The 25594-nt window shown below is 41.1% G+C and overlaps 1 long non-coding RNA gene across 1 annotated transcript in view; it reads left to right on the plus strand.

The window, feature by feature from the left end:
* The first annotated feature begins 744 nt into the window (after positions 1–744).
* The window catches only part of LOC139178692 (uncharacterized), a 107564-nt gene continuing 82714 nt past the window's right edge, over positions 745–25594 (plus strand). Inside the window, exon 1 of the long non-coding RNA XR_011563181.1 lies at positions 745–844. This is a non-coding gene — a long non-coding RNA (uncharacterized lncRNA). The remainder of the gene's footprint in view (positions 845–25594) is intronic.

Below are 25594 nucleotides of genomic sequence, written 5' to 3' on the forward strand. Positions count from 1 at the left end.
AGTTAAACAAGCAGGGTGACAATATACACCCTTGATGTACTCCTTTTCCTATTTGGAACCAGTCTGTTGTTCCATGTCCAGTGCTAACTATTGCTTCCTGACCTACATATAGATTTCTCAAGAGGCAGATCAGGTGGTCTGGTACTCCCATCTCTTTCAGAATTTTCCAGTTTCTTGTGATCCACACAGTCAAAGGCTTTGGCATAGTCAATAAAGCAGAAATAGATATTTTTCTGGAACTCTCTTGCTTTTTCAATGATCCAGTGGATGTTGGCAATTTGATCTCTGATTCCTCTGCCTTTTCTAAAACCAGCTTGAACATCTGGAAGTTCACGGTTCATGTATTGCTGAAGCCTGGCTTGGAGAATTTTGAGCATTACTTTACTAGCATGTGAGATGAGTGCAATTGTGCGGTAGTTTGAGCATTCTTTGGCATTGCTTTTCTTTGGGTTTGGAATGAAAACTGACCTTTTCCCATCCTGTGGCCACTGCTGAGCTTTCCAAATCTGCTGGCATATTGAGTGCAGCACTTTCACAGCATCATCTTTCAGGATTTGAAATAGCTCAACTGGAATTCCATCACCTCTACTAGCTCTGTTTGTAGTGATGCTTTCTAAGGCCCATTTGACTTCACATTCCAGGTCTAGTTAGTGGGTATAATGGATCAGATGTATCCCACTTTTCTTGAAAATCTACTAGGTGACTGTGAAAGAGCTTTTCATGAATTTTCTCCTTAATCCGTTCCACAGTGATGTGAATCACGGGAGACTGATGCTGCCTGTCCTTATGTGAGACTTCAGAGACTCAGAAACATCCCCAGGACTTGGCTAATGCCACCCGCAAGGTAGGAAATGGAGAAAGGATTTCAACACATACGTTCTCTCCTCATGTGCACCTTGCACATAGATTTCGCTTCCTGTTGACCATGACGAAGATATATTTCCTTCACACAATACACTTCTTACATTAAAAAGTGTTTTAATTTCAAATATGAATGCATGCTTAACTTTTGCCCTTGAATAAAGATGGAAGCTCATATGCTGAGGTGACTGTGCATCAGTAAAAACCAATAATCTATTATTACGGTGTGAGTAGGTGTGATATCTTCTCGCTAATGACTTGCTAGGCATAAGCACCAGGAGATGAACTTGACATTTGATACTGATACAGCCGAAAAGGGAAGACCCTGGATTGTTCTTAAGGAACACTTTTAAACCTTTCTTAAAGTTCGAAGAGCTTTATCTTCCTAAAATGGAAATATAGAAATGGTCCTTGTCAGAAGGGAGCAACACAGGGCCCCAGTGATTCACACCTGCTGTATGTGGAATTAAAGTGATGCTTTAATTTGAACCTATATCTGAATTTTGTCATAGGAGTCATTGGTATTTTAAAACATTCTTTTATCTCCCACCAAAGAACTTTGGGGAAAGGATGACAGATTCTTGCTTGGATCCAAGGCATTTGAGTGGGCTGAGGGCTGGAGCCCCAGAGGCTGCTTTTGTCTCATAAGCAGTTATTTCCATTTTAGTGTGTTTATAGCCACAGCTCCAATGTTGGAGGATTAACCCGGGCTTGACTGAAAGTTTACTGAAGAGAATGCAGACTAGGTATTTCTTGCCTTACTTGTCTCCGTTCTCCTTGATCTCATGTTTATCTTCTCTGCTCACCACAGTATCAGATCAAATGTCACCTCTTCCAAGAAAGAGGTCTTTTCCTCACTTGGCAGAAACAGGCAGAGGAATCAGAAACTGGTCTCTATAAATGCGATTTGGGGACCTTCCCAACACAAGCTTTTCCTATGCTCTGCTGATCAGAAGCCCTCAGTGCCTCCTGCAGCACCTCCTACATCTGGGCTTGAGTCCTCAGCCCAGCAACTCAAACTCTCTCCATGGAGGCCTGCCTTGTTGTGTATATGCCCTGTTCCTCTGATACCCACTCCCATCCTTGGCATGCAAACACCACACTAGATCCCCTCACACCTAAGTGCATGGAAAAGCCTCCTTCATTCGTGTAACTCTCATATCCCTCTGGGCACCTTCCTTTTTCATTCCTTAAATTAATTACATTAAAATGATTTTTATAGGTTTATATTATGAGTCAGCAGTCACCACTTAACAGTAACATATAATCTCTCCCCTTGGGAAGTTCTGGTCTAATTTCTCTGTGGTGGTTCACAACACATTCATCACTAGACCATGTCCTATGGTTGCCTGCATCAGCATCACTTCTGTAATTTACTACACATTCCTTTTATGTCTGAATCTCCCCCTCCTGAGAACTTACACATGGCTAAAAAAAAAACAAAAACAAAAACAAAACCTTCGCTCACTGGAAGTGACTGATTGGAAATATAGGAGCTTTTTGTGTTTGCTGAGGATTTCTGCATACAGAAGGCATTCATATATGGCCCAGGTTTTCTGAGATTTTTTTCCTCAATTTCAAAAATTATGTCTCATTGCCACATCATATGTCTTGACTTCTAGATGCAAATTATAGTGACATGAGTGTATTACATTTGTCTTCATGTAACACAAATTGTTCAGCATGGAAGTATTATTTCTACTCTGAACTCGTAACGACTATTGATTTATTTTTTTCCTAAATTGTTTTTGATTTGTAGCTGCTCCAACCCACATGCAGGTAAACACAGAAATATACAATTTGGATGTCAGTGTTGTAACATCTGTGAAAAAGGCCAGAAGAAGCCCAGCTTTTCTTTGTAACTATCTCAAAGGTCTTTGCTGCCGTTCCTTCTTATCTGCAGGTATGTAGCTCTTTCTGTGATGCACGCCTCATGTACCTGGGAACACATCTTTCCAACGGCTGGCACATAGTTCTCAGAACCAGCATGAGAAAAAAAAAAGCCTAGATGACTAGAATTAAAATAACAGCTTCATTTAAAGCTTTTCTAAAGTCAAACATCTGAGCATCCTCCAGAACCCAAGAAGTGAAGGAGATCAATCTCTTGTCCCATTCTGAGGGTTGTCTTTTCATTTTGTTTTTGCTTTCCTTTGCTGTGTAGAAGCTTTTAAGTTTAATTAGGTCCCATTTATTTTTGTTTTTATTTTCACTACTCTAGGAGGTGGGTCAAAAAATGTCTTGCTGCAATTTATGTCAGAAAGTGTTCTGCCTGTTTTCCTCTAAAAGATTTATAGTATCTGCCCTTACATGTAGGTATTTAATCCATTTTGAGTTTATTTTTGTGTATGGTGTTAGGAGGGTTCTAATTTCATTCTTTTACTTGTAGCTATCCAGTTTTCCCAGGAGCACTTGTTGAAGAGACTGTCTTTTCTTCATTGTATATTCTTGACTCCTTTGTCATAGATTAGGTGACCATAGGTACTTGGTTTTATCTCTCTTTTCTGTCCTGCTCTGTTGATCTATATTTCTGTTTTGGGGGCTAGTATCATACTGTTTTGTTTACTGTGGCTTTGCAGTATAGTCTGAAGTCATTGCAGCACTACGTACTGCAATAGCCAAGGATGGAAGTAACCTAAATGTCCATCAACAGAAGAATGGATACAGAAGATGTGTCACATATATACAATGGAACATTACTCAGCCACAGAAAGGAATAAAATAGTCCCATTTTCAGAGACATGGATGGACCTAGAGATTGTCATATGGAGTGAAGTAAGTTAGAAAGAGAAACACAATTATCATATAATATTGCTTCTATGCGGAATCCAGAATAATGGTACAGATGAATTTTTTCAAAGCAGAAATAGAGACACAGATGTAGAGAACAAACTTATGGTTACTGGGGCGCTAGGGGTGAGGCAGATGAATTGGAAGATTGGGATTGACATATATACACTATTGATACTATATAAAGTAGGTAACTAAAAAATAATAATAATAGAATAGATAACCAGTGAGAACCTACTTTATAGCACAGGGAAGTCTGCTGAATGCTCTGTGGTGACCTAAATGGGAGGGGAATCTAAAAAAGAGGGAATATACGTATATGTATAACTGATTTACTTTGCTGGACAGCAGAAACTAACACAACATTGTAAAGCAACTATACTCTAATAATTTTTTTTAAAAAACCATTATGCCATGAGGCAAAAAAAAAAAAAAAAAATGTGATAAGAATTATTTTTCTCCCAAATCTCAAAATTATGAACTTGGTAAGGTTGAACACTTCCCACAAATTAGTGTCTTAAAACAACACATCTTCTGTTAAATATGGGAGTGGGTGCATTTCAGTATTCCTTTTTCCCTCTCCCAAGTGCTTTCCTGGTGCTTCCTGTCAGTGCTATTCCTCCAGTCCCCACTGCAAGCTCTTTCTTTCCAACACTGCAGCACTGAAGCAGCACAATTTTAAAGTAGAATTTAGGACCTGACACAGAGGAAGGGATCTGGCTAACTCTGCAGAGAGAATCTAATTAGGGAGACGGGATTTGAAGAGCTGGAGTTTTTCTAGGACACCTGGCTCACCCTTCTGTGTAATGGAAGTTGTCACTGGCCCTTTGCTGGCAGCTGAGGCATCAGGATGTGGGTGTCACTTCTCATCTGAATTAAATGCTGCCTCCAGCATGACGTTTCAGGCAAACAGGAACTGCTGGGTGCTCAGGCACTGGGATCTTTACCTGAAGTCCCTTTCAACTTGGAGACACTGTAATTTTGCAGAGGGAGAGAGCTGTCAGCACAGGATAAGGGAGAACTTTCTAAAACTCAGAACTACCGGTCACCAGACAGACTGTTTGGTTCCACTACTGGCCAAATTCAGCAGAGATATGACTTGCTGATCAGCTGAATAGAGAGTCCACCTCAGAGCCACAGGACTTACTAAGTTAAAGCTTCAGCCTCAGTCTCACGCCCATAAAATGATGGATATGATATTGATTCATTTACATACTCATTCATTGTTGCTTTATTGGGAATCCATTGTGTTCCAGGCAATCTTCTAGGGATGGAGATACAATGATTAATGAAAAAGGTGAAGTCTTTGTCCTTATGGAGCATCTATTTTAATGAGAAAAGAAAGAAAACAAGCCAATTAAGGACTGGCTATCATGTGATACTACAGTTATAAAGGGATGGAGAGTGATGCTGGAAATGTTGTCAAACCTGTGGAGTCAAATAAAATTGAATGATTAAAAAAAATTTATCTTGAATTGAACCATAGTTGATTTACAATGTCATGTAAGTTTCAGGCGTACAGCAAAGTGATTCAGTAATACATATACATGTATCTATTCTTTTTCACATGCTTTTCCCATTTAGGTTATTACATAAGTTCATTCTCTAAGTCTGTGAGTCTTTTTCTGTCTTGTAAATAAGTTCACTTTTATCGTTTCTTTCTAGATTCCATATATAAGTGATATACGGTATTTATTTTTCTGTGACTTACTTTACTCAATATGACAATCTGTGGGTCCATCCATGTGTTTGAGAATGGCATTATTTCATTCTTTTTAATGGCTGAGTACGATTCCATTGTATATATGTACCACTTCTTCTTCACCATTTAGGTTATTATAGAATATTGAGCATCATTCTCTATGCTATACAGTAGGTCCTTGTTGATTAAAAATTGAATGATATTAGTGAAAACTAAGAGAGATAATAAGGACTGCTATTTACTAAGTGTTTTCTGGGTTCCTGGCACTATGGAAAGCACTGTGCCTTAAATAAACTACCTATCAATAAGGACTAATAGGCTCATTTTATAGGCACTATGGCTGAGACTTTGAGGAACTGTATAACTTGAGTAACATGCTCAGTAAACCTAGCTATTTGGAGGTGAAGCTGGCAATGGAATTCAGGTATGAGCATTGGGCTTACAGGAGGTCCCTAATTAATTATATTGCTATTGATGAAATTCATTAATATTAATATGCTGTTGAGCTATTATGAAGGTTATGTGAAGTTAAAATTTTATGTGTTTAACAAATATTGCCTATGGTGTAAAGCTAGAGGCTATAATGCTTGCAAGGAAATAGGACACTGCCTTTGCCTTTCTCAAGTTTTCTGTCTAGTTTGGGGAGCTCTGCCTCAGGAAACAATAACTTAACACAGAACATGACTCCAGTATATAATAGTTCTCGACAGCAGAAGTCACCATTATTATTGGCAGTAACGGATGAAAGGAGGAAGGTAGCCATGGGGTTTCTTTTGGTCAGGAAAGATGTCCAGGTTTGAGTGAGGTCTTGAGAATGATAAATATGCAAGGGGCTGAGGGAAAGGAAAGAATAAAACAGATGGGATGGCTTGTTTGCAAGAATTAATGAAGCTTTAAAAGAAAAATAACAATAACAACCAAGAGTCCATCAACAGGACAATGGCTAAACAAATGGTGGTATATTTGCCCAATGGCAAATATACTACCATTATTCAGTGATTTAAAAAATAGATATATAAGCTACTGACACGAGCAACAATATTCATGAATCTTGAATGCATTTGATGAGTAAAGGAAGCTATCCACAAAGGGTATGAACTGTATGATTCCATCTGCATGAAATTCAGAATGAGGCAAACTAATCTATGGGGACAAAAGTTAGCAAAGTGATTCACTCTTGGGTTGTGGAGGGGATTAATTGGAAATGGGAATTAAAGAACATATTGGGATAATGGAAATGCTCTACATCTTGAACTGGGTGAGAGCTACATAGGTGTACGCACAGATAAAATGTCTTTGAGTTTCACATCTCAGATGGTACATTTTATTGTACATAAATTAAACCTTAATAAATCAAACACAATAGAGGGAAAAAAAGATGAGACTGGGGATACTCCAGAGAGCAGAGATTGGCTCATTTAATTAAGACAGAAATTGACAAAAAACATTTTGGAAGAAAAAAAGTTTGGAGTTAGTTTCCAGGAGGCCATGAGTAAAAAAAAAAAAAAAATACAGCAATTATGATCTGTTCTATGAACTATATTAATAAATTAGCCTCTGGAGGTTTTGAGTAAAAAACTAATAAATGATGTGTGTTAAAACATGAATTTCTAGGTCCCACCGCAGAGGTCTTGGTTAGGATCTGGCAGTGTTCATCTCTTACCAGTTCCTAGGTTGATGCCTATACTCATTGTCTGGAAACCACATTGTAAGGACTCTAGTCTGCTTCTCAGGCACCTCAGGGGTGGAGGTTGAAAGAAAGACAAAGTGATGGAGTTAGATTCAGAGACAATGAGCTTGGAGCCAAGATGTGTTTTGAAGGAAGCCGTATGGAGCTTACATGAGAGGAAGGCTGGGCTAGAGGGAAGCCATGTAAGAAGGAGGCTTTTGTTGTAATTTAGGAGAGATGCGCAAAGTCTAAACCAGAGTGGTATCGAAGGAAGAGGAGATGAAGGGATTAATTCAGAGTGATTCAGGAGTTAGAATTTGATAATTTGGGACTGCATGTTGGGAATCAAGGTAAGAGAGGAGTCTTAGATGTCTCAGAATTTGTAGTTTGGTAATAAGGTGAATGATAGTATCATTTGTATCATGAAACAGGGGAGGACAATGCTAAGAAGGTTGGTCAGGATGTGCATGAGTGCTGCAAAGGGATTGTGTCATGGTCAGCCCCAAGTTCCTGCACACAGACCAGAGATCCACCAGAGCTGAGAGGATTGATAACTGCAAGATTCATGTGGGCTCAATGGAGAATGATTTCTGCCAGAACTGAGACCAAATAGGAAGGTCAGGGTGGCGTGTTCTTAAAGTGGGATTGATTTTATTTTCAGAGTATGTAGTCTTCTCTAAGGAGTTTTAGAAAGATTTTTGAACTTAAGTAAATAAATAATATCAAGGTCTGGAGCAGCTATAAAAGGATGGTAGAGAAGCAACTGTATCAGCAGCAGCTGAAAATTCACAAGGATAAAATAGCAAAATCATGAATAAGTCAGGAGCGCACACATGTACATATAAGACAGAAATGGAGACGAAAGAAAGACGGTTCTTTAAATAGTCTTAAGTTATATCTCAGAGAAATAGTAGCAGTTTAAAATGTAAATATATATATATATCCACATATATGGATATATATATATATATATATATATATATATATAAAGAGATAAAGACTGAAAAGAAATAGGTTAATAATACATAAACAGTGAATCCATGAGTTAAGTTTATGGGCTATATTTATTTTCTTATGTAAACCCTTTATTTTCTCAATTTTCTACAATCAACATGTTATACTTTAAAGTCATGAAAAAAAATTATTTAGTTGCTTTTTGAAAATCTGTTTCTGCCTGAATAATGGAAGAGGAAAGCATGATAGGATTCTCTAGAGAAAGGATTAGAGTCTGGCTTCCTGGTTCTCTTCTCTCTGCCTCCCAAGACAGATCTTGGCAGTCCCACAAAGAAACGTCCAGATCTCAGTGCTCAGTGATTGGCAGCCAGCCGCCCCCTGAGTGTTGCAGCCTCACAGGCGATTTGATCCATTCTCACTGAGCAGAATGGGGCAAGGAGGCAATATTTAGAAAAACTTAACATTGAAACCATTCTAAATATGAATAAAAATGGTTAGTGATGCATAACAGCCTCAGCTACTGCTCACCCCACCTACAGCTGCTGGGGAACCAAGATGCTCTGGCAAATTCCCTTGGGAGCTCTGGGCCTGCTTCACCCCGCCCAGGTCTCTGAGAATCCAGCAAAAAACGGCCCAGGGCAACAGTCATGGAAGCCAATAATAAGCAGAAAATTTAAACAAGAAGCAAGATATGTACCACGGGTTCTTTCTAAGATGTAAAAGAGGTCTGACTTTAAGATACATTCTTTGTATGAGACAGAGCTTTCACGGGAAAAGGAAAGCAAATGCAGATTTCACTCCCATGTCCCACCAATCCTTGTGCTTTTCTTTTCATCATGCCCTTTGCTGGTCCATTAGTTCTGATTCTATGGCTCTGAGAAAAGCAAATGTTGGAGCTCAAAGTTATAGGCAAGGCTTCCCTTAATGATCCATGCTCTCTGCCTCCCTGCTCTTTGGAAAGACTGAAGGCCTGACCCTGTCTCTTGGGAACCACTGGTCAATGGCTACCTACAAATATGCACACTCTAATCTTCTCCTTTCCTCTCTTCCACCATCTCCCAAAAATGACCCCACAGAATTTATTCATGTGCACTGGGTGATTCTGTTAGGTCAACACAGAAATCACCTTCAGCCTCTATTTAAACTCTTGTTTCTTTATATTGTACATTCTATAGAAAACATACAGTGGCCGACTTGTTTCTCTCCTTCAACACCATCATCATACCTGTGAACATACAACAGTGGGGAACTGATGTGGGAAGTTTCTATCTGTTGCTCCAAGAATGTAACATCTTTCTAAATTCCTGTGGGACTCAAGATCAGCTTTTTTATTCTAACAGGTTCTCTGTCACTGGGTAGGCTTAAAGGGGAGGTGCTGTTACGGAAAGAAAAAGGGAGCTGTATCTATAGCCTTTGATGGGAGGAACCCTGCTAATATCAATTCACAGAGCAGCAGGAAGGGAGCCATGGGAATAAATATTACTTCATTGCTTCTTCATCCTCCTTCTAAAGTCTAAGTGGTACTGCCCACTGGCCTAAACCAGGACCTGCAGGGATTGTACTGCATATTTGTACTCACATACATGAAAGTGTATGTGTAAATCTAAATAATTTTATTTTATGTGTATATGATTATTATTGGGCTTCCCTGGGGGCTCAGACAGTAAAGCACCTGTCTGCAATGTGGGAGACCCAGGTTTGATCCCTGGGTTGGGAAGATCCCCTGGGGAAGGAAACTTCAGCTCACTCCAGTATTCTTGTCTGGAAAATCCCATGGATGGAAGAGCTTGGTAGGCTACAGTCTATGGGGTCGCAAAGGGTCGGACACGACTGGGTGACTTCACTTTCACTTTCTTCATGATCATTATTTTTTTCTTCAACTTGCTTTCTCCTCTTAATAGTATATAAGCCAAATCTCCATGATCTCCACTAAAATGAAAAGGGGCTTAGCAGTCAGTACTGATAATCAGTCTGTGAGCAAAGGTTTATTTCTATAATATTACAAGAAATATTATTATTTCTATAATATTAGAATTTTAACCATCAGAGTAAAGATAGATCATTCCCTTTTTTAGGTCTGTGTTTTGTCTGATGTTATCAAATAAGATAAATAAAAGAAGGTTTTACGGTATCTTAAATCATGAGCATGTTGCAAAATATTAAAGTTATTTTGTAACAGACACCATTTTCCCAGGTGAAATAAGGAAAGGACACCTTTCCTAGCTAAAAAGGTCATTGCTGCTGCTCCTGCTGCTAAGTCGCTTCAGTCGTGTCCGACTCTGTGGGACCCCAGAGACGGCAGCCCACCAGGCTCCCCCGTCCCTGGGATTCTCCAGACAAGAACACTGGAGTGGGTTGCCATTTCCTCCTCCAATGCAGGAAAGTGAAAAGTGAAAGTGAAGTCACTCAATCGTGTCCGACTCGTAGTGACCCCATGGACTTAGCTCACCAGGCTCCTCCGTCCATGGGATTTTCCAGGCAAGAGTACTGGAGTGGGATGCCATTGCCATTAGTTCATCTTATATAGGCACTTTACTGAAAACAAGGAAAAATAAGTACTTCTGAGCTGACTTACCTAGCTCCATCATTTCTGAAGAGGTTGCTGGAGGAGGTCATGGGTGGGACAAGACCACTGGTTGAACCGAGAGGGGATTTGTGTCATCAGAGGGTCTTCACCCCATCCTCCATCCTTGGATGGAATGTGCATTCTGCCCACCCCGGTTCTCACGGTTTATCCAGGATGAGCCTTGAGAGTCATTTGCTGCAGAGATCCTCTGGACTGAATAGCAACTGAATCCCATTCTCCTCTTGCTGCCACCCAAGCCCAAGTGCCTCTGCTTGTTAAAAACACCAGCTACTCACCTGGAGTGGCCTCTTCTTTAAATCTCTCCCTGCCCTCCTGGTACAGGGCCTACAGGCTTCAGATTCCACCCTGGGGAATTCCTGAGTTTGAGTACCAGTAAGGTGGTGCTAGTGGTAAAGAACCTGCTTGCCAATGCAGGAGATATGAGAGATATGGGTTCGATCCCTGGGTCAGGAAGATCCCCTGGAGGAGGGCATGGCAACCCACTCCAGTATTCTTGTCCAGAGAATCCCATGGACAGAGGAGAGTGGTGGGCTACAGTCTATGGGGTCACAAAGAGTCGGACATGACTAAAGTGACTTGGCATGGATGCACAAGGCTACTTAAGGTGGGAAAAGAAGTTACCTTTATTTATCCAAGAGTAATTTGAAAATGGGTTAGGATTTTAAATGTTTTTGGGGGGAGAGTGAGGAATCACATTCTAAATACTTTACTTCTTATCGTATGTTCCACCTCAATGCCTTATTGTAGTATCACAGTATTTTAAATGACTGGATATTATTCCATATAAGCTCTGCACCAAAAATTGATTCACCACTAATATATTGAAGAGAATTTACATTTGTTCCAATTTCTTTTTTCTTTTTTTAAATTGGAGTGTAGTTGATTTACAATGGTGTGTTAGTTACAGAAAAGTGAGTCAGTTATACATATACACACGCACGCTAAGTCGCTTCAGTCATGTCTGACTCTTTGCAACCCTATATGGACTGTAGCCTGCCAGACTCCTCTTGTGCATGGGATTTCCCAGGCAAGAATACTGGGGTGGGTTGCCATGCCCTCCTCCAGGGGATCTTCTTGATCCAAGGATCAAACTCATGTCTCTTAAGTCTCCTGCGTTGTCAGGCAGTTTCTTTACCACTAGCACCACCTGGGAAGCTCCCATATATATATATATATACACTTTCTCTCTCTTTAAGATTCTTTTTCCATGTAGTCTTTTAAAAATATTGAGTAGCGTTCCCTGTTTTATACAGTAGGTCATTATCAAATTGTTTATTTTATGTATCCTGCTACTGCTAAGTCACTTCAGTCGTGTCTGACTCTGTGCAACCCCATAGATGGCAGCCCACCAGGCTTCCCCATCCCTGGGACTCTCCAGGCAAGAACACCGGAGTGGGTTGCCATTTCCCTCTCCAATGCATGAAAGTGAAAAGTGAAAGTGAAGTCGATAGTGACCCCATGGACTGCAGCCCACCAGGCTCCTCCATCCATGGGATTCTCCAGGCAAGAGTACTGGAGTGGGGGTGACATTGCCTTCTCCGATGTGTGTATATGTCAATCCCAATCTCCCAGTTTAGGCCTTACCCATTCCCCCACTATAACTGTAAGTTTGTTTTCTACATCTGGAACTCAGTTTCTTGTTCCAATTTCTAAACTGTGCCAAACATCATTTTAAAAGTTGCATTTTTCTCTGTATAGACATATATAGAGGAAAATGCATAAAATATATATGGAGTTCAGTATATTGGGCTTCCCTGGTAACTCAGCTGGTAAAGAATCCACCTGCAATGCAGGAGACCCCGGTTTAATTCCTGGGCTGGGAAGATCCCCTGGAGAAAGGGTAGGATACCCACTCCAGTATCCGTGGGCTTCCCTGGTGGCTCAGATGGTAAAGAATCCACCTGCAATATGAAAGACCTGCATTTGATCCAGTCTAAGGAATAAAATATGGAGACTGGAAAGCTTTCATCACATTCCCTCCCAAACATTCATCTCTCTCTTCCCCAGAGTTTATAAGCACCATGGTTTCTATCACTGTATATTAGTTTTTCTGTTTTTAAATTCACAAAAGTGGAGGGATCTTGGAAGTAATCTCTTAAATTTGTGTTATGTGGCCCATAATGTTGGGTATATTTATCTTTTCACATGTACTTGTGGTTTTAGCATTTTTATTGCTCTGAAGTGTTCCATTGATTTATCATTTGGAATGAGTGGGTATTTGTGTGGTTACTGGTTTGTGGCTATTATAATCAATAATACTATAGGTATTCTTATTCACATATATTCTTATATGTACTAATGCATTTCTACTAAACATTGCCAGTTTATATGTCATGTTCAAATTTAGTTGATAATGACATTATATTTTCTAAAAATGTTTGAAGCAAATTCTCAGTATTGAAAAGGATGCCATTGGTCCACATTCTCATCAAACTTAAATTATCAAAATTTTTATTTTTAGGTATTTTGGTGAAGGTGAAGTGGTATCTCTTTATTGTTTTATTTTTAACTTTATAGTTTCATATAATTGCTGCCCATTTGGTGAAGTACCTTTCTAAATTCCTTATCATGTTTTGTTAGATTGTATCACTGGTTTGTAATTGATCTTAAGTTAAACTTTTTAATTGATTTAGAAGTATTCCTTATATATCTTGATAGGAACACTTTTTGTGTATGTATATTGAAAATGTGTTTTCCCACTTTGTGATTTACTTTTAAATTGCTTTACTGGGATATCATGATGAACAAAAGCTGACAGTAAATAAAGGTAGTCCAGTTTTTCCTGTGGTTGGGATTATTTTTAGGTTCCTTTAAAACTGTTCACATACAAGGTTGTGATTATATTGTTTTGTACTGTACTCCCCCAAATTGACTTTTTACATTTATATCTAAAATCCACTGGAAATATATTATTTGTGGGTTATAAAATAGGGAGCAAGACTTTTTCTAGCCACATGAATCATCTGTTTTCCAAGAACCATTGTTGAAAACTGTCCTTTGCTCTGTTGTTCTTGAATGCTGCTGAAATCAATCAAATCTGGGGGTCACATGTAAGTCTGCTTTGGTACTGCCATTCTATTCACAGGGTCTGTTTCTCTACCTGCTGCTAATAACACGTCTTCATTACTGTAACTGTATAATACATCTTGGATATTACTTTCACTTTCTTTTTTTGTCCACGTCTTCTTCAGGAATATCTTGACTACTTTTGATCCAATAGAATGTTGAATAAAAATGGTGCTGGTAGGGACTGCCATGGTGATCCAGTAGTTGGGACCCCGTGCTTCCACTGCAGGGGGCAGGGTTGGATTCCTGATCCAGTTAACTATGATCAAGCCGAGAGGCATGGCAAGAAAAAAAAAGAATGGTGAGGATGAGTGGGCATAGAAGACTTCTTTTTCTGTTATATTAAAAGAAATGTGTTAGACAAGACCCATTATATCTAAAGTTTCTCTTCACAGTTATCATTTTATAAATATGCTTTATCAGTTTTCTTCTATTTCTAACTTGCTAAGAGTGCTCTATGATGAATGGATGTTGACTTTTGTAACACTTTTTCTGCATCTCTTGAGCAGTCCTGTAATATTTTCCGTCTATTCTGTTAACATGGAAAATTACACGGACATATTTTTGGATGTTAAACCAAACTTTCATTCCTGAAATAGGTTAAAAATGGTCATGATGTATCTCTAGATATAGATATGAATAAAGATAAGGATGCTTTCCAGGTGGCGCAGTGGTAGCGAACCCACCTGCCAATGCAGGAGAGACAGGAGATGTGGATTTGATCCCTGGATTGGGAAGATCTCCTGGAGAAGAAAATGGCAACCCACTCCAGTATGCTTGCCTGGAGAATCCCATGGACAGAGGAGACTGGTGGGCTACAGTTCAGGGGTTCACAAAGAGTCAGACACGACTGAGTGACACACGCACACACACTCACATGGATAAGGATATAGATGTAGGTTGATACATGCTCTTTTGGCTATCATTACCTGATGTTTTTAATATTCTTTGTATTTATGTTTATAAAGGAAAATTTTCCTTTGTGTAAAGGCCTTTGAGAACTTTGATATCAAGTTCAAGCAGGCCTCAGACAACTCTCTGGAAAGTATTCCTTCTTTGTCTCTCTACTGGAAGAGTATGTATTAGACTGATTTTAGTTTCTTCCATATGTATTTAGTAAAATTTACTAGTGAAATCGCCAGCACCAGAAATATTTTATGAGAAGCTTTTTTTTAAAAATCACAGATTAATTTTCTTCAGAAGTCAGATTATTGCATTTTTCATCAGTTTTTGTTCATTTCAATAACTTGCACATTTCTATGAATTAGTTCATCTAATCTTTTCTCATTATTTTATGCTTTTCTTATCTTCTTGAACATATCATGATGATTTGTAATATTTGTTTTATTACTACTTTTATTCTGCTTCTATAATCTCAGAGACCTTTCTAAGTCTATTTTTACTGACTGTTTTTTTCTACTGTAGGTATGGGGATATATTGCTGCTTTTTTGTGCCCAGTAATTTGTTACTGAGTTCTGGACATTCTAAATTTTATATTTTTGGGGTGCTTGAATTTGTTATATTCTTTTAAATACTTTCGAATTTTGTTCTTGGACAGTATATTCATTTGTAGACTTGCTTTCAAGCTTTGTTATGTGGTGTCCAGCCTTTATCCTGGAGCTAATTTAAGCTCACTATTAAGTAATTGTCTTCTGAAGACACTAGTCAATGTCATATAGTATGGTATTTTTTTTTTCCCCTCAGTATATTTGTCACAACTAGCGAATTGAAGTTGGTATATTACTATTGAGTAAACACAACACTTCCTTTGGATTTCACAAGTTTTCTACTCAGTGTCCATTCAGGAGACCACATTGTACTTAGTCATTATGTTTCCTTGGGCTCCTCTAAACTAGTGACAGCTTTTGCTCATTATGCCAGTTTTGAAGAGTATTGCTTAGGTATTTTAGATTATTTCTTATTTGGGGTTTATCTGTTGGTTTTTCCAAGGTGGAATATGGGTTCTGGGTTTGGGGGAGGGGAATGGGGCTTCCCAGGTGGCTCAGCAGTGAAGAATCCACCTGTAATGCAGGAGATGCAGAAGATTCAGGTTCCTTCCCTGGGTTGGGAACATCCCCTGAAGGAGGAAATGGCAACCCACTACAGTATTCTTGCCTGGGCAATCCCATGGACAGAGGAGCCTTGTGGGCTGCAGTCCAAATGGTCACAAATGACCGAGCACACACACACGTAACAGATAGAGAGCCATTCTCATCATATCATGTCAAGAGTGCATCCTGTTGATGTGACTTATCAATGATGACGTTAACTTTGATCAGATCACCTAGGGGATTCTTGCCGTGTTTCTCCACTGTAAAGTCATGTGTCCACTCCTTTTCACCCTATGGATTTTTGAAGCAAATTATTAAACCCAGCCTACATTTAAGGACAGAAGGAGTGCATTAAGAGGGAGGGGGTAATATGTACATAAATTATTTGGAAGTTTGATTTTAGGATTGTTTCTCTTCCCTTCACCATATACAGTGATTAAAAAAAATTGTATTGAAATACAGTTGATTTATAATGTTGTGTTAACTTTTGCTACACAGTAAAGTAATTCAGTTGTACATACATCTACATTCGTTTGCATATTCCTTTCCTTTATGGTTTGTTGGAAGATACTGAATATAGTTCCCTGGGCTATAAAGTAGGGCCTTATTGTTCACGCATCCTATATATACTAGTTTGCAGCTGCTAATCCCAAACTCGCAATCCATCCCTCCCCTCCCCCTGCTCTGCCATGGCAACCACAAGTCTGTTCTCTGTATCTGTGAGTCTGTTTGTGTTTCATAGATATGCCCATTTGTGTCAGTTTGGATTCCACATATAAACAATATCATATGGTATCTGTCTTTTTCTGACTTACTTCAGTTACAATGTTCTCTAGGTCCACCCGTGTTGTTGCAAATGGCGTTATTTCATTCTTTTTTATGGCTGAGCAGTATTCCATTGTGTATACACGTATATGCTATGCTATGCTAAGTCACTTCAGTCGTGTCCGACTCGGTGCGACCCCATAGACGGCAGCCACCAGGCTCCCCTGTCCCTGAGATTCTCCAGGCAAGAACACTGGAGTGAGTTGCCATTTCCTTCTCCAGTGCATGAAAGTGAAAAGTGAAAGCGAAGTCGCTCAGTCGTGTCCGACTCCTAGCGACCCCATGGACTGCAGCCCACCAGGCTCCTCCATCCATGGGACTCTCCAGGCAAGAGTACTGGAGTGGGGTGCCACTGCCTTCTCTGATACATGTATATAGTTATTTTAAACATGCATCTGAATATTTGTCATGCAAGTTTTCTTGAGTTTTATCATGGCTTATTTGCTTTACTCATGATGTTTTGCTTCTCTGTGTGTTCTGTAATTTTATATTGCAAATGCATTGTCAAAGGGATCTCGTCTGTGGTAATCATGCATATGTTAATACGATACTGCTTACACTCTACTTCAGGCCTCTCAGCCTAAACTCCCTCTTATTCCCCCTGTCACTGTGGTTGCTAGCTCTCCCTGGACTCCTGCTGGCTTCATGTAGATAGACACAGTCCACATCACCTAGCTGCATGCTCACACCACTTGCCTTTTGTCTCTTGTCCAGGGCTTCCTTTTGTGTCTGCGTTTGGAACCTCAAAGACCAGGCTCAGCAAGCATTGGGACATTGGGATTGTTAACATGGGGTACTTGTTGACAAATGAAACATGAAAGCCGAGAAATAGAGCTGCCCTGGCTTCTTCTGGGAAGACTGATGAGATATAGTTGTGTAGTTACTCAAAGAACAGTCTCCAAAGCATCAAGAAATCAGCTGCACTTCTCAGGGCATACCCCACGGCACGTCCTCCTGTTGGCAGCTCTGCTGTCTTCCCAAATTCACTCCCTGTTTCTCATTGACCCTCAAAAAATAGTAGCCTAAAAAGTCCTTTGCCACAGGCTCTGCTTTCTAAAGAATCCAGGCTAAGGTTCAAAAAAATGCCTTTGTCTGACCCTCCTGAGGTATAACCAGCCTAGGCCCACCTTTTGTCTGAATGTGTCTTACCTTGGGGTTTCTTGCGCTACACAGACATTGCAAGTTTCAAACTTACACCCTTATGAACAGAGAATTATGTTTATAAATTCTCAGAGGACAGTTTTTTCTTTTCCTTTATTCAGAATCCATAGCAAAGTAGATTCTGCTCCCCCTCCACCTACCTTTATGTCTGAGGTGCCATTAAACAAATCCTAGTCTGTTTTATCACAGGAAGATGAAGCATTTTTAGCATCCCAGGCTTCTATGGGAATATAAGTATTTGCCCATCCTTTTCTCCTAACCATATGTGGGTGTTAAAACCTTAATTCTCAGTTATTGGAATTTCAGGTACCTCCAAAGTAGCTGAAACGTCAGTGCCTACTCATGTCTGATGTCAAATTCTCCTTCACTTTTGGCCCTTCGATATTTCTCTTATATTCTTTAGAGACCTGTTATGCATTAAAATCTTGTTTATCATTTTTCATCAAATTTTTTTCTAGGTGTTGTTACTGGTAGGACTTATATGATATATTGTCTTCCCAATTCCCAGGAACAGAACTCCTGACTATTTGCAATCCTGCCAAGCTTGGAGATCTGTTTTATACACGCATATCAACTTGGAGGCAGAAATGCAGTAAGAGAGTTTGCTGTGAGCAAACACATGCCTGAGACATAACATAGAAATAGAGAAGACAGGAAACATAGATGTGGACCAAAAGAGAACACATCACAGCCCATGCTGTTGTTGATAAGTCACTAAATTGTGTCCAATTCTTTGTGACCCCATGGACATGTAGCCCGGAGAAGGAAATGGCAACCCACTCCAGTGTTCTTGCCTGGAGAATCCCAGGGACGGGGGAGCCTGGTGGGCTGCTGTCTATGGAGTCACACAGAGTTGGACATGACTGAAGCGACTTAGCAGCAGCAGCAGCAGCAGCAGCAGGACATGTAGCCCACCATGTTCCTCTGTCTATGAGATTTACCAGACAAGAATACTGGTGTGGGTTGCCTTTCCTTCTTCAGGGAATCTTCCCTACCCAGCAAATAAGCCTATGTCTGCTATATTGGCAAGCGTATTCTTTACCACTGAGCCAGCAGAGAAGCCCAACAACAATTAGTGCAGGACAATCATCTCTACATATTTCAATAAGCCTGAGGGTCATCTAGGTCCCACAGATAAGCTGTAACTCGTGCTAATAATGTTGACATCAAGGAAATTAAACATACTTTTTTTTTCACAGTACTGACAATAGTAACATACGTGAAATATTTTAAAAATGATTTTTCCTGAAATAATTTTCAATATTATGTTACTTAAAAGAGTAGATCATAATAGATCATAGATAAAAGAAAAGTGAACATCATTTCCAATTATTGAGCTTCTACTAGGTGTATGGTACTGGGCTCTTTTTTTTACTTAAGTTTTAATACATTATTTTAATTCCCACAATAAGCCTGCAAGGTAGCTATTATAAAGCCTTGCTTTGTAATAAGTGCATTAAAGTTCCACCGTTAGTAAGTGGCCAAGATAGAACTACAGTTCCTCTGCTCTTTCTGTTTTCCATTCCTATTCTTTCTCATCCAGGAAAAACTCTTATCCTGTAGCCACATTCTAAGAATGTCCCAGATGGCTGAGACATTATCTGTCACGCTTCCTTGCCCAGAGGATCCCCTGACGTTTCCGGAAGAGGAAAGCTGTGCTCAGTGTATCCCTGACCTCTGTTTATGACTGCTCCCGAGCAGGCCCCCCGGATGGTCAGAGCCTCTGAGCCTTTGATGGAAGTATTTTGCACACATGCCAAATGTGTGGCATTGAAACCAGTGGGGAGATGAAGACGGGGACCTGAGTAGTGAGTCAAAAATGACAAAACCAGCAACAAACAGGAGGGACAAGCTTTCCAAGATGATAATTGTGTCTGGACAGTTGACAGAGAACAAATGCTCCCTTGCTCCCTGTGGAAATGATCATTTCAAAAAGAAGGCTGGGGAACATTAGATAATTATTTAGTCCTTTTAAATATTTATGAGTTCCAGTGTGCTACATACATTTTAAAAGACAGTTGACAACTGCAGCATATATCATCTTGTTCCCTCTGCAGGCTAAAAATAGTTTGCTTTTTTCATGTGAAAACAATACTTTCAGTTTTGGTGTCCATGAAATAAGAGACAATAAAAATGGTAATTTACAGGCATGACGGCAAAGAATGTTTGAAGAAATTCTGCTTGTAAACTTTCAGATGAGTCATCTAGCATGTCTGTTCTGCCTGGAAGAGAGATTGCCGAGGGCACCTGTGGATAGTAGACAGGACAGGGGATTAAGTTCCCAGGACCTGAGTTTGAGGCTGCCATTCTCTATCCACAGGGCCCTGGAAGTTTAAGGAACCAGCTTGGCCACCCCCTGGAGGAGTAAACTTAGATTCGCTTCAGAAATGAGAACCAACTACTACTACTAAGTCACTTCAGTTGTGTCCAACTCTATGTGACCCCAAAGACGGCAGCCCACCAGGCTCCCCCGTCCCTGGGGTTCTCCAGGCAAGAACACTGGAGTGGGTTGCCATTTCCTTCTCCAATGCATGAAAGTGAAAAGTAAAAGTGAAGTCGCTCAGTCATATCCGACTCTTCGTGACCGCATGGACTGCAGCCCACCAGGCTCCTCCATCCATGGGATTCTCCAGGCAAAAGTACTGGAGTGGAGTGCCATTGCCTTCTCCTAATGAGAACCAAGCTTGGGATCAAAAAGGCACAGTATTGGCAAGAAAAGCAGAAAAAGAACAGACAGAATACAGATGCCAAGAAGCACCATTTTGACCATTATTTCCAGGCGGGTTCATGTTTTCGATGCAGGTGTGTAGGAGAGCCTGGCTGGTTTAACGGGACAATTGGGCACCTCCAACAATTCTCTGTGTCTTCCTGGGGTAGAAGGTTTTCCTGGAAGCCATCAGAGCCCCATCCCGGTCCGCTTCGCCAGCAGGTACCCCCATACCATAATTACTGAGAGCACCAGCTGTTAGAATCCCATAACCACTCCTTTCTCTAAAGAATTACCTTTGCTCTAAAAGGAGTGACCTTATTTTATGGGGCACTTCCTCCTTGAGTCAGAACTTGATCAATGATTGACTGACATAGGGTGCAAACTGCCAGCCCCTTTGCTTCCACGAGAGAACTGACTGCGGTGCAGGTCATGCCCCAGAGGTCCCCACAGGATCAGGCTGAAGTGCCTCTTCTGTGAAGTCTACATTCTTCCCCTGCTGTCTTTCATTCCTCGCATATTTTACCTAAGTGCACCCCCTCCATAAATTTTTTTGATGAGATTCTTTGACTCAGGTCCTTCTAGGGAAACCCACTAAGCCAGAAAGATAAGGGGAGCTAGTTCTGTTAGTCAAATGGGAAAACTGAGTCTCTGACACGGAAGTGGCACCTCTTACACCATACTGTACAAAGTGCAATCAATTCCTTTGATTTTTTGCACAGGAATGATTGGGTGACCCCGAATACAGCAGGAGCTTAGTAAACTGAGCTGCTCTCCATGTGTAAAATGCCCTTCTCCTCCTGAACACTCTACTCAACCTTTAGGACTCAGTTCTCATGTCACTGTCTTGGCAGATGCTTCCTGCTGGTCCTGACTCCCTCCTGAGCTGGCGCTGACCCTGATTCTTCTTGACTTAGGCTTCCATGCTGGCTTGTGTTGCTCTCTGTTATTGAGATACCATCATGTGCCATGAGTTGAGCTCTAACATTTGTTGAGTGCCCCGTAAACGCCCTAACTTGCTTCAGTCAGAGGCAGTGTTCTATTCCTGAGGTCCTGCTTCTGAGGGTGGCCATTATTTTCACTTCCTCCCCACTGGTGAGAGCACCAAACTCCCTATACATCCCTATTTCATGGTCTGAGGGTAACAGGAGGTGGTGTCTCCAAACGTTTGACTCACAGGTGGGTTTGGAGACAGAAGGACACTGGCATCATCCTGGGAACCAGTGTCTCCTCTATTGAGAGAGAACAGGAAGGTGGCCTATCTTCATGAACATCGGGTGTCTTTGCTGAGTGATATACTGAGTCACACCAACAAGCCATACATAGAAGCAAGGATGTTATCCCATCATGGAGCTGGCTATAAAAGTGCCAGGGGGCCAGGTTGTCTTGGTAACACATCATGGAGAAGCTTCCAAGCCTGAAAAGGCCTGAGCTGGGGGGATATATGCTGCAGCTGGGCTAGATGAGTGGACTGCTGAAAGCAAGCCAGCTCCTGTAGATTCCAGGGCAGGGAGCCCTGGAGCCAAATGCACAATACTTGGCACCTTTGTGCCCAGACAGAGTCTACACAGATTGAAAGACAGTTACATGAAATGCATGTGTGGAGATGTGTACACATGTAAGAGTGGGGAACCGTGCCTGCAAGTCCAAGCTGAGACCTTGGGACCATTCATCACAGCCCCTAGGGGAGGGGACACTATGAAGCTGGCTTGAGGGAGCTTCCTTGACCCACAGGCTGGAGGCTCTGACCCTGTAGTTGCTCCTTCTTCTTACACCTAGACCTGGACTCTCAAGCTAAGTAGCCCTTATCCCAAGGTAGCTCAAGAGTTTCAGGTGCACACATGGTATTCTTGCCTAGAGAATCCCATGGACAAAGGAGCCTGGCGGGCTACAGTCCACTGGGTCACAGAAAGTCAGACACGACTAAGCAACTAACACTCTCACATTCACCAGAGTCTAGTGGACAGATCAAAAGTGGTAGAGAGGCCCGAGGTCACCCCAGGAACATCTCCTCAGACTAAGCATAGGGCTTGTTAGTGGGAAAGTGCGGACGAGCCTGTGAGAAGCCCAGATACACAGAGAGGTCAACCCAGGAGTGAGGAAATGGTCATACTCAGCCTCAGTCAGCTGGCAGTGGTCACAGTCCTCCTGCAACTGGCCAAAACCCAGGGACACATAGGAGAAGAGCTTGATGAGTGTATGAAAATGGTTGCAGAGAAAATATCCTTCCTGTGTTCAGGAAACAGTCTGTCCTGGTCAACATGACATGTGTGAGTACTGAAGTCTTCTGTCGCCATTCAGGCTGGAAGGGGAGACTGCACTGTGAGCCTAGAGTGGTCTCTTTCAGACCCAAAGTGCTTGGTCTGAGCCCCAGGCACATCAGTTCTGGCGGCAGACTAGCAACAAAGGGATTAGAACTCTCAGCCTCCTACTAATAAGACCATTTATTGGTTGTCAGATTTTTAAGACAGTAACATTAGCCTCTTTCCTCATTTGCAGAAAGGGTACAGCGATACCCCTGTCACAGGGTTATGGTGAACACTAAATGAGATCACTTCTGAAAAGGTACTGAGTATTCTGCCAACTACACAGTTTAAACGTTGTAGATGTTTAATAAGCATCTATTATCTGTTAAATTCTTCTTTAAACTAAATAATGGTGGTACAGAGATGAATAAGACAAAATCTCATCCTCCCAGTGGGCACACCATAGCTGCAGGTGATCAGATCACAGGCAGATTAGGATGTATTACGAGATATTTAAGCCCCTGCAAGAGAAATCTCAAATATGCCTGGAGCACAGAGGCCCGACTCTGTTTCTCAGCTTTATAGAGTTGGAATTAAACTCAGTCCAAAGCTAGCCCTCCCCTCCTGCAGAGACATGTGGTTTCTTTAGTGCTGAAGCTAGAACAGAATTCAGACTTTCTTTCTGACTGCCAGCACAGAGGTATTTTCACTACATCACACTTTTAAAAAATTTTTCCATCAACACTAAAGGCAGTAATTTTGGTTTCAGTGTCGAAATGAAAGTACTGGCATTGACCTTTTGGGAAGCTACTGTAGACCAAATACTTTTTTCCCAAAGCATCATTTTTTACAACCCTAATTAGAGCTATTTTATAGCAGCCTAATGCCAAAGCACAGATTCCTAATACATTTTTTCCTTTATGATCTAGTAATAAAGTCATCTGACGCTTAGTTAGGTTGACAATCTAGTTGTTTCTCTCAAGAGAGACAACAATGACATTGCATTTGAAAAGCCGGCTGTCTGGTTTGAGAAAAGTTGATTTTTCATATCAGGCTGTTGAACAGCTGAATACAGAAATATAACAGCTCCTTTTTTTTTTTTCTTTTCTTTTTTGAAAGCTGGGGGCCTGCCCAGTGGAACTGTGCCATGGTGCTATCGTCCACCACAAATCGCTCTTGGAGACAGAAAGGTTATAGATTCAAAGCAAACCATAGTTGTGGTTGATTCCACTTGGAAAGTTGCCCAGGTCAGTGTTGTTTACCCAAAACAGGAAATTATCTGCTATATCCTTGATGCCCTCACCTATTCCTAAGAGAGAGAGAGAGCTCAGGACTAAGAAAGGAGTGGCATTATTATTCAAGCAAGAATAGGGATAGTATTTAAAACTGATAAGAACAATTCAGCCGAATGGAAGTTGCCTAACACTTTGACACTCAGGATCATTATTCAAAGGGTATCTGTTACTTATGTTAATTAAGAAAAATAAACACTGCTCCACGTTGCCCCATAACGTCAAAGCAGATACACAATATGAAGCATAATCCATTTACCTCCCTGCATGTCCTCACTGCTGAACCAAGCCATTCCGAGAAATTGTTTAGCTCAGCTCAGGGCAACCTTATCAACTGCTGATTCTAACCCTGTGCCAACATTTATTAAGTTTCTATGCTGGGCCAAGAACTGTGAATGTGAGCAAAGAGATAACTTTTCATTTCTCAGTGTCTTGCATCGTAACTAGAAATTTTTATGATAGTTTATATTTATAGAGAGTATTTTTATGTTCATCCATCCACTCAACAAATATTTATTAAGCACCCAAGTTCTAAAAGCTGAAGGATCAATACTGAACCTAAAAGAGACAGTTACTGCTCAATTTCTTTTTAAAAAACTATGTATTTGTATTTATTTACTTGGCCGAGCCAGGTCTTAGTTGTAGCATGCGGGATCTTGAGTTGCGGTATGGAAACTCTTAGTTGTGGCATATGGGTTCTAGTTCCCTGACCAGGGATTGAACCCTGGGCCCCTTGCTTTGGAAGCATGGAGTCTTAGCCACTGGACCACTACGAAAGTCCCATGGCTCAATTTCTAATGCAGGAAGTCTGATGAACATAAAAAGTTAAATATGTGGTGTGATAGAAGCCAACCAGTGATCTGAAGAAGAACGAAGTAATTAAAAAAGGATCCAGAGTACTGAGGATGGGGTTGGGAGCATTATTCTGTATGGAGTGGTCTTAGGAAGACCTCTTTGTTAAAAGACATCTGAGAAATCAGAGGAAAAAGAGAAGGTCATGTGACTATGGCATCCCACTCTAGTACTCTTGCCTGGAAAATCCCATGGACGGAGGAGCCTGATAGACTGCAGTCCATGGGGTCGCTAAGAGTCGGACACGACTGGGCGACTTCACTATCACTTTTCACTTTCATGCATTGGAGAAGGAAATGGCAACCCACTCCAGTGTTCTTGCCTGGAGAATGCCAGGGACGGCGGAGCCTGATGGGCTGCCGTCTATGGGGTCACACAGAGTCAGACACGACTGAAGCAACTTAGCAGCAGCAGCAGCAGCATGTGACCATGAGGGAAAAGGTATTGCAGACAGAGAAAACAAGTGAATAGGGAATGAGCGGGGAGTGTGCTTGACCCCGGAGCCTTGGACCAAGAAGGAAGTGGGTGTGACTGGAGGAGGATGCTAGGAGAAAGGCTGGCTGGTGGGGAGGGTGCCCGGAGGGAGAGTTGACAGAGGGGAAGCAGCCACATCAAGCTGGGCCTTGCAGAATCATTAAAATCTTAGCCTTTACTCTGAAGACAATGGCTTCATTGTCTTCAATGAAGGAGTGGTTCAGCAGAAGCATGACATGATAGGGCTAAATTTGAGAAGGAACGTTCTGGGTCCTTTTAAAGAATAAATGGTACCATAGCAGATAAGCAGAGTGACCAGATTAAAAACAGACAAAACTACGGCAGTAACCCAGGCAAGA

Source organism: Bos indicus, chromosome 22 (genome assembly GCF_029378745.1).
Source record: "Bos indicus isolate NIAB-ARS_2022 breed Sahiwal x Tharparkar chromosome 22, NIAB-ARS_B.indTharparkar_mat_pri_1.0, whole genome shotgun sequence".
Lineage (NCBI taxonomy): Eukaryota > Metazoa > Chordata > Mammalia > Artiodactyla > Bovidae > Bos > Bos indicus.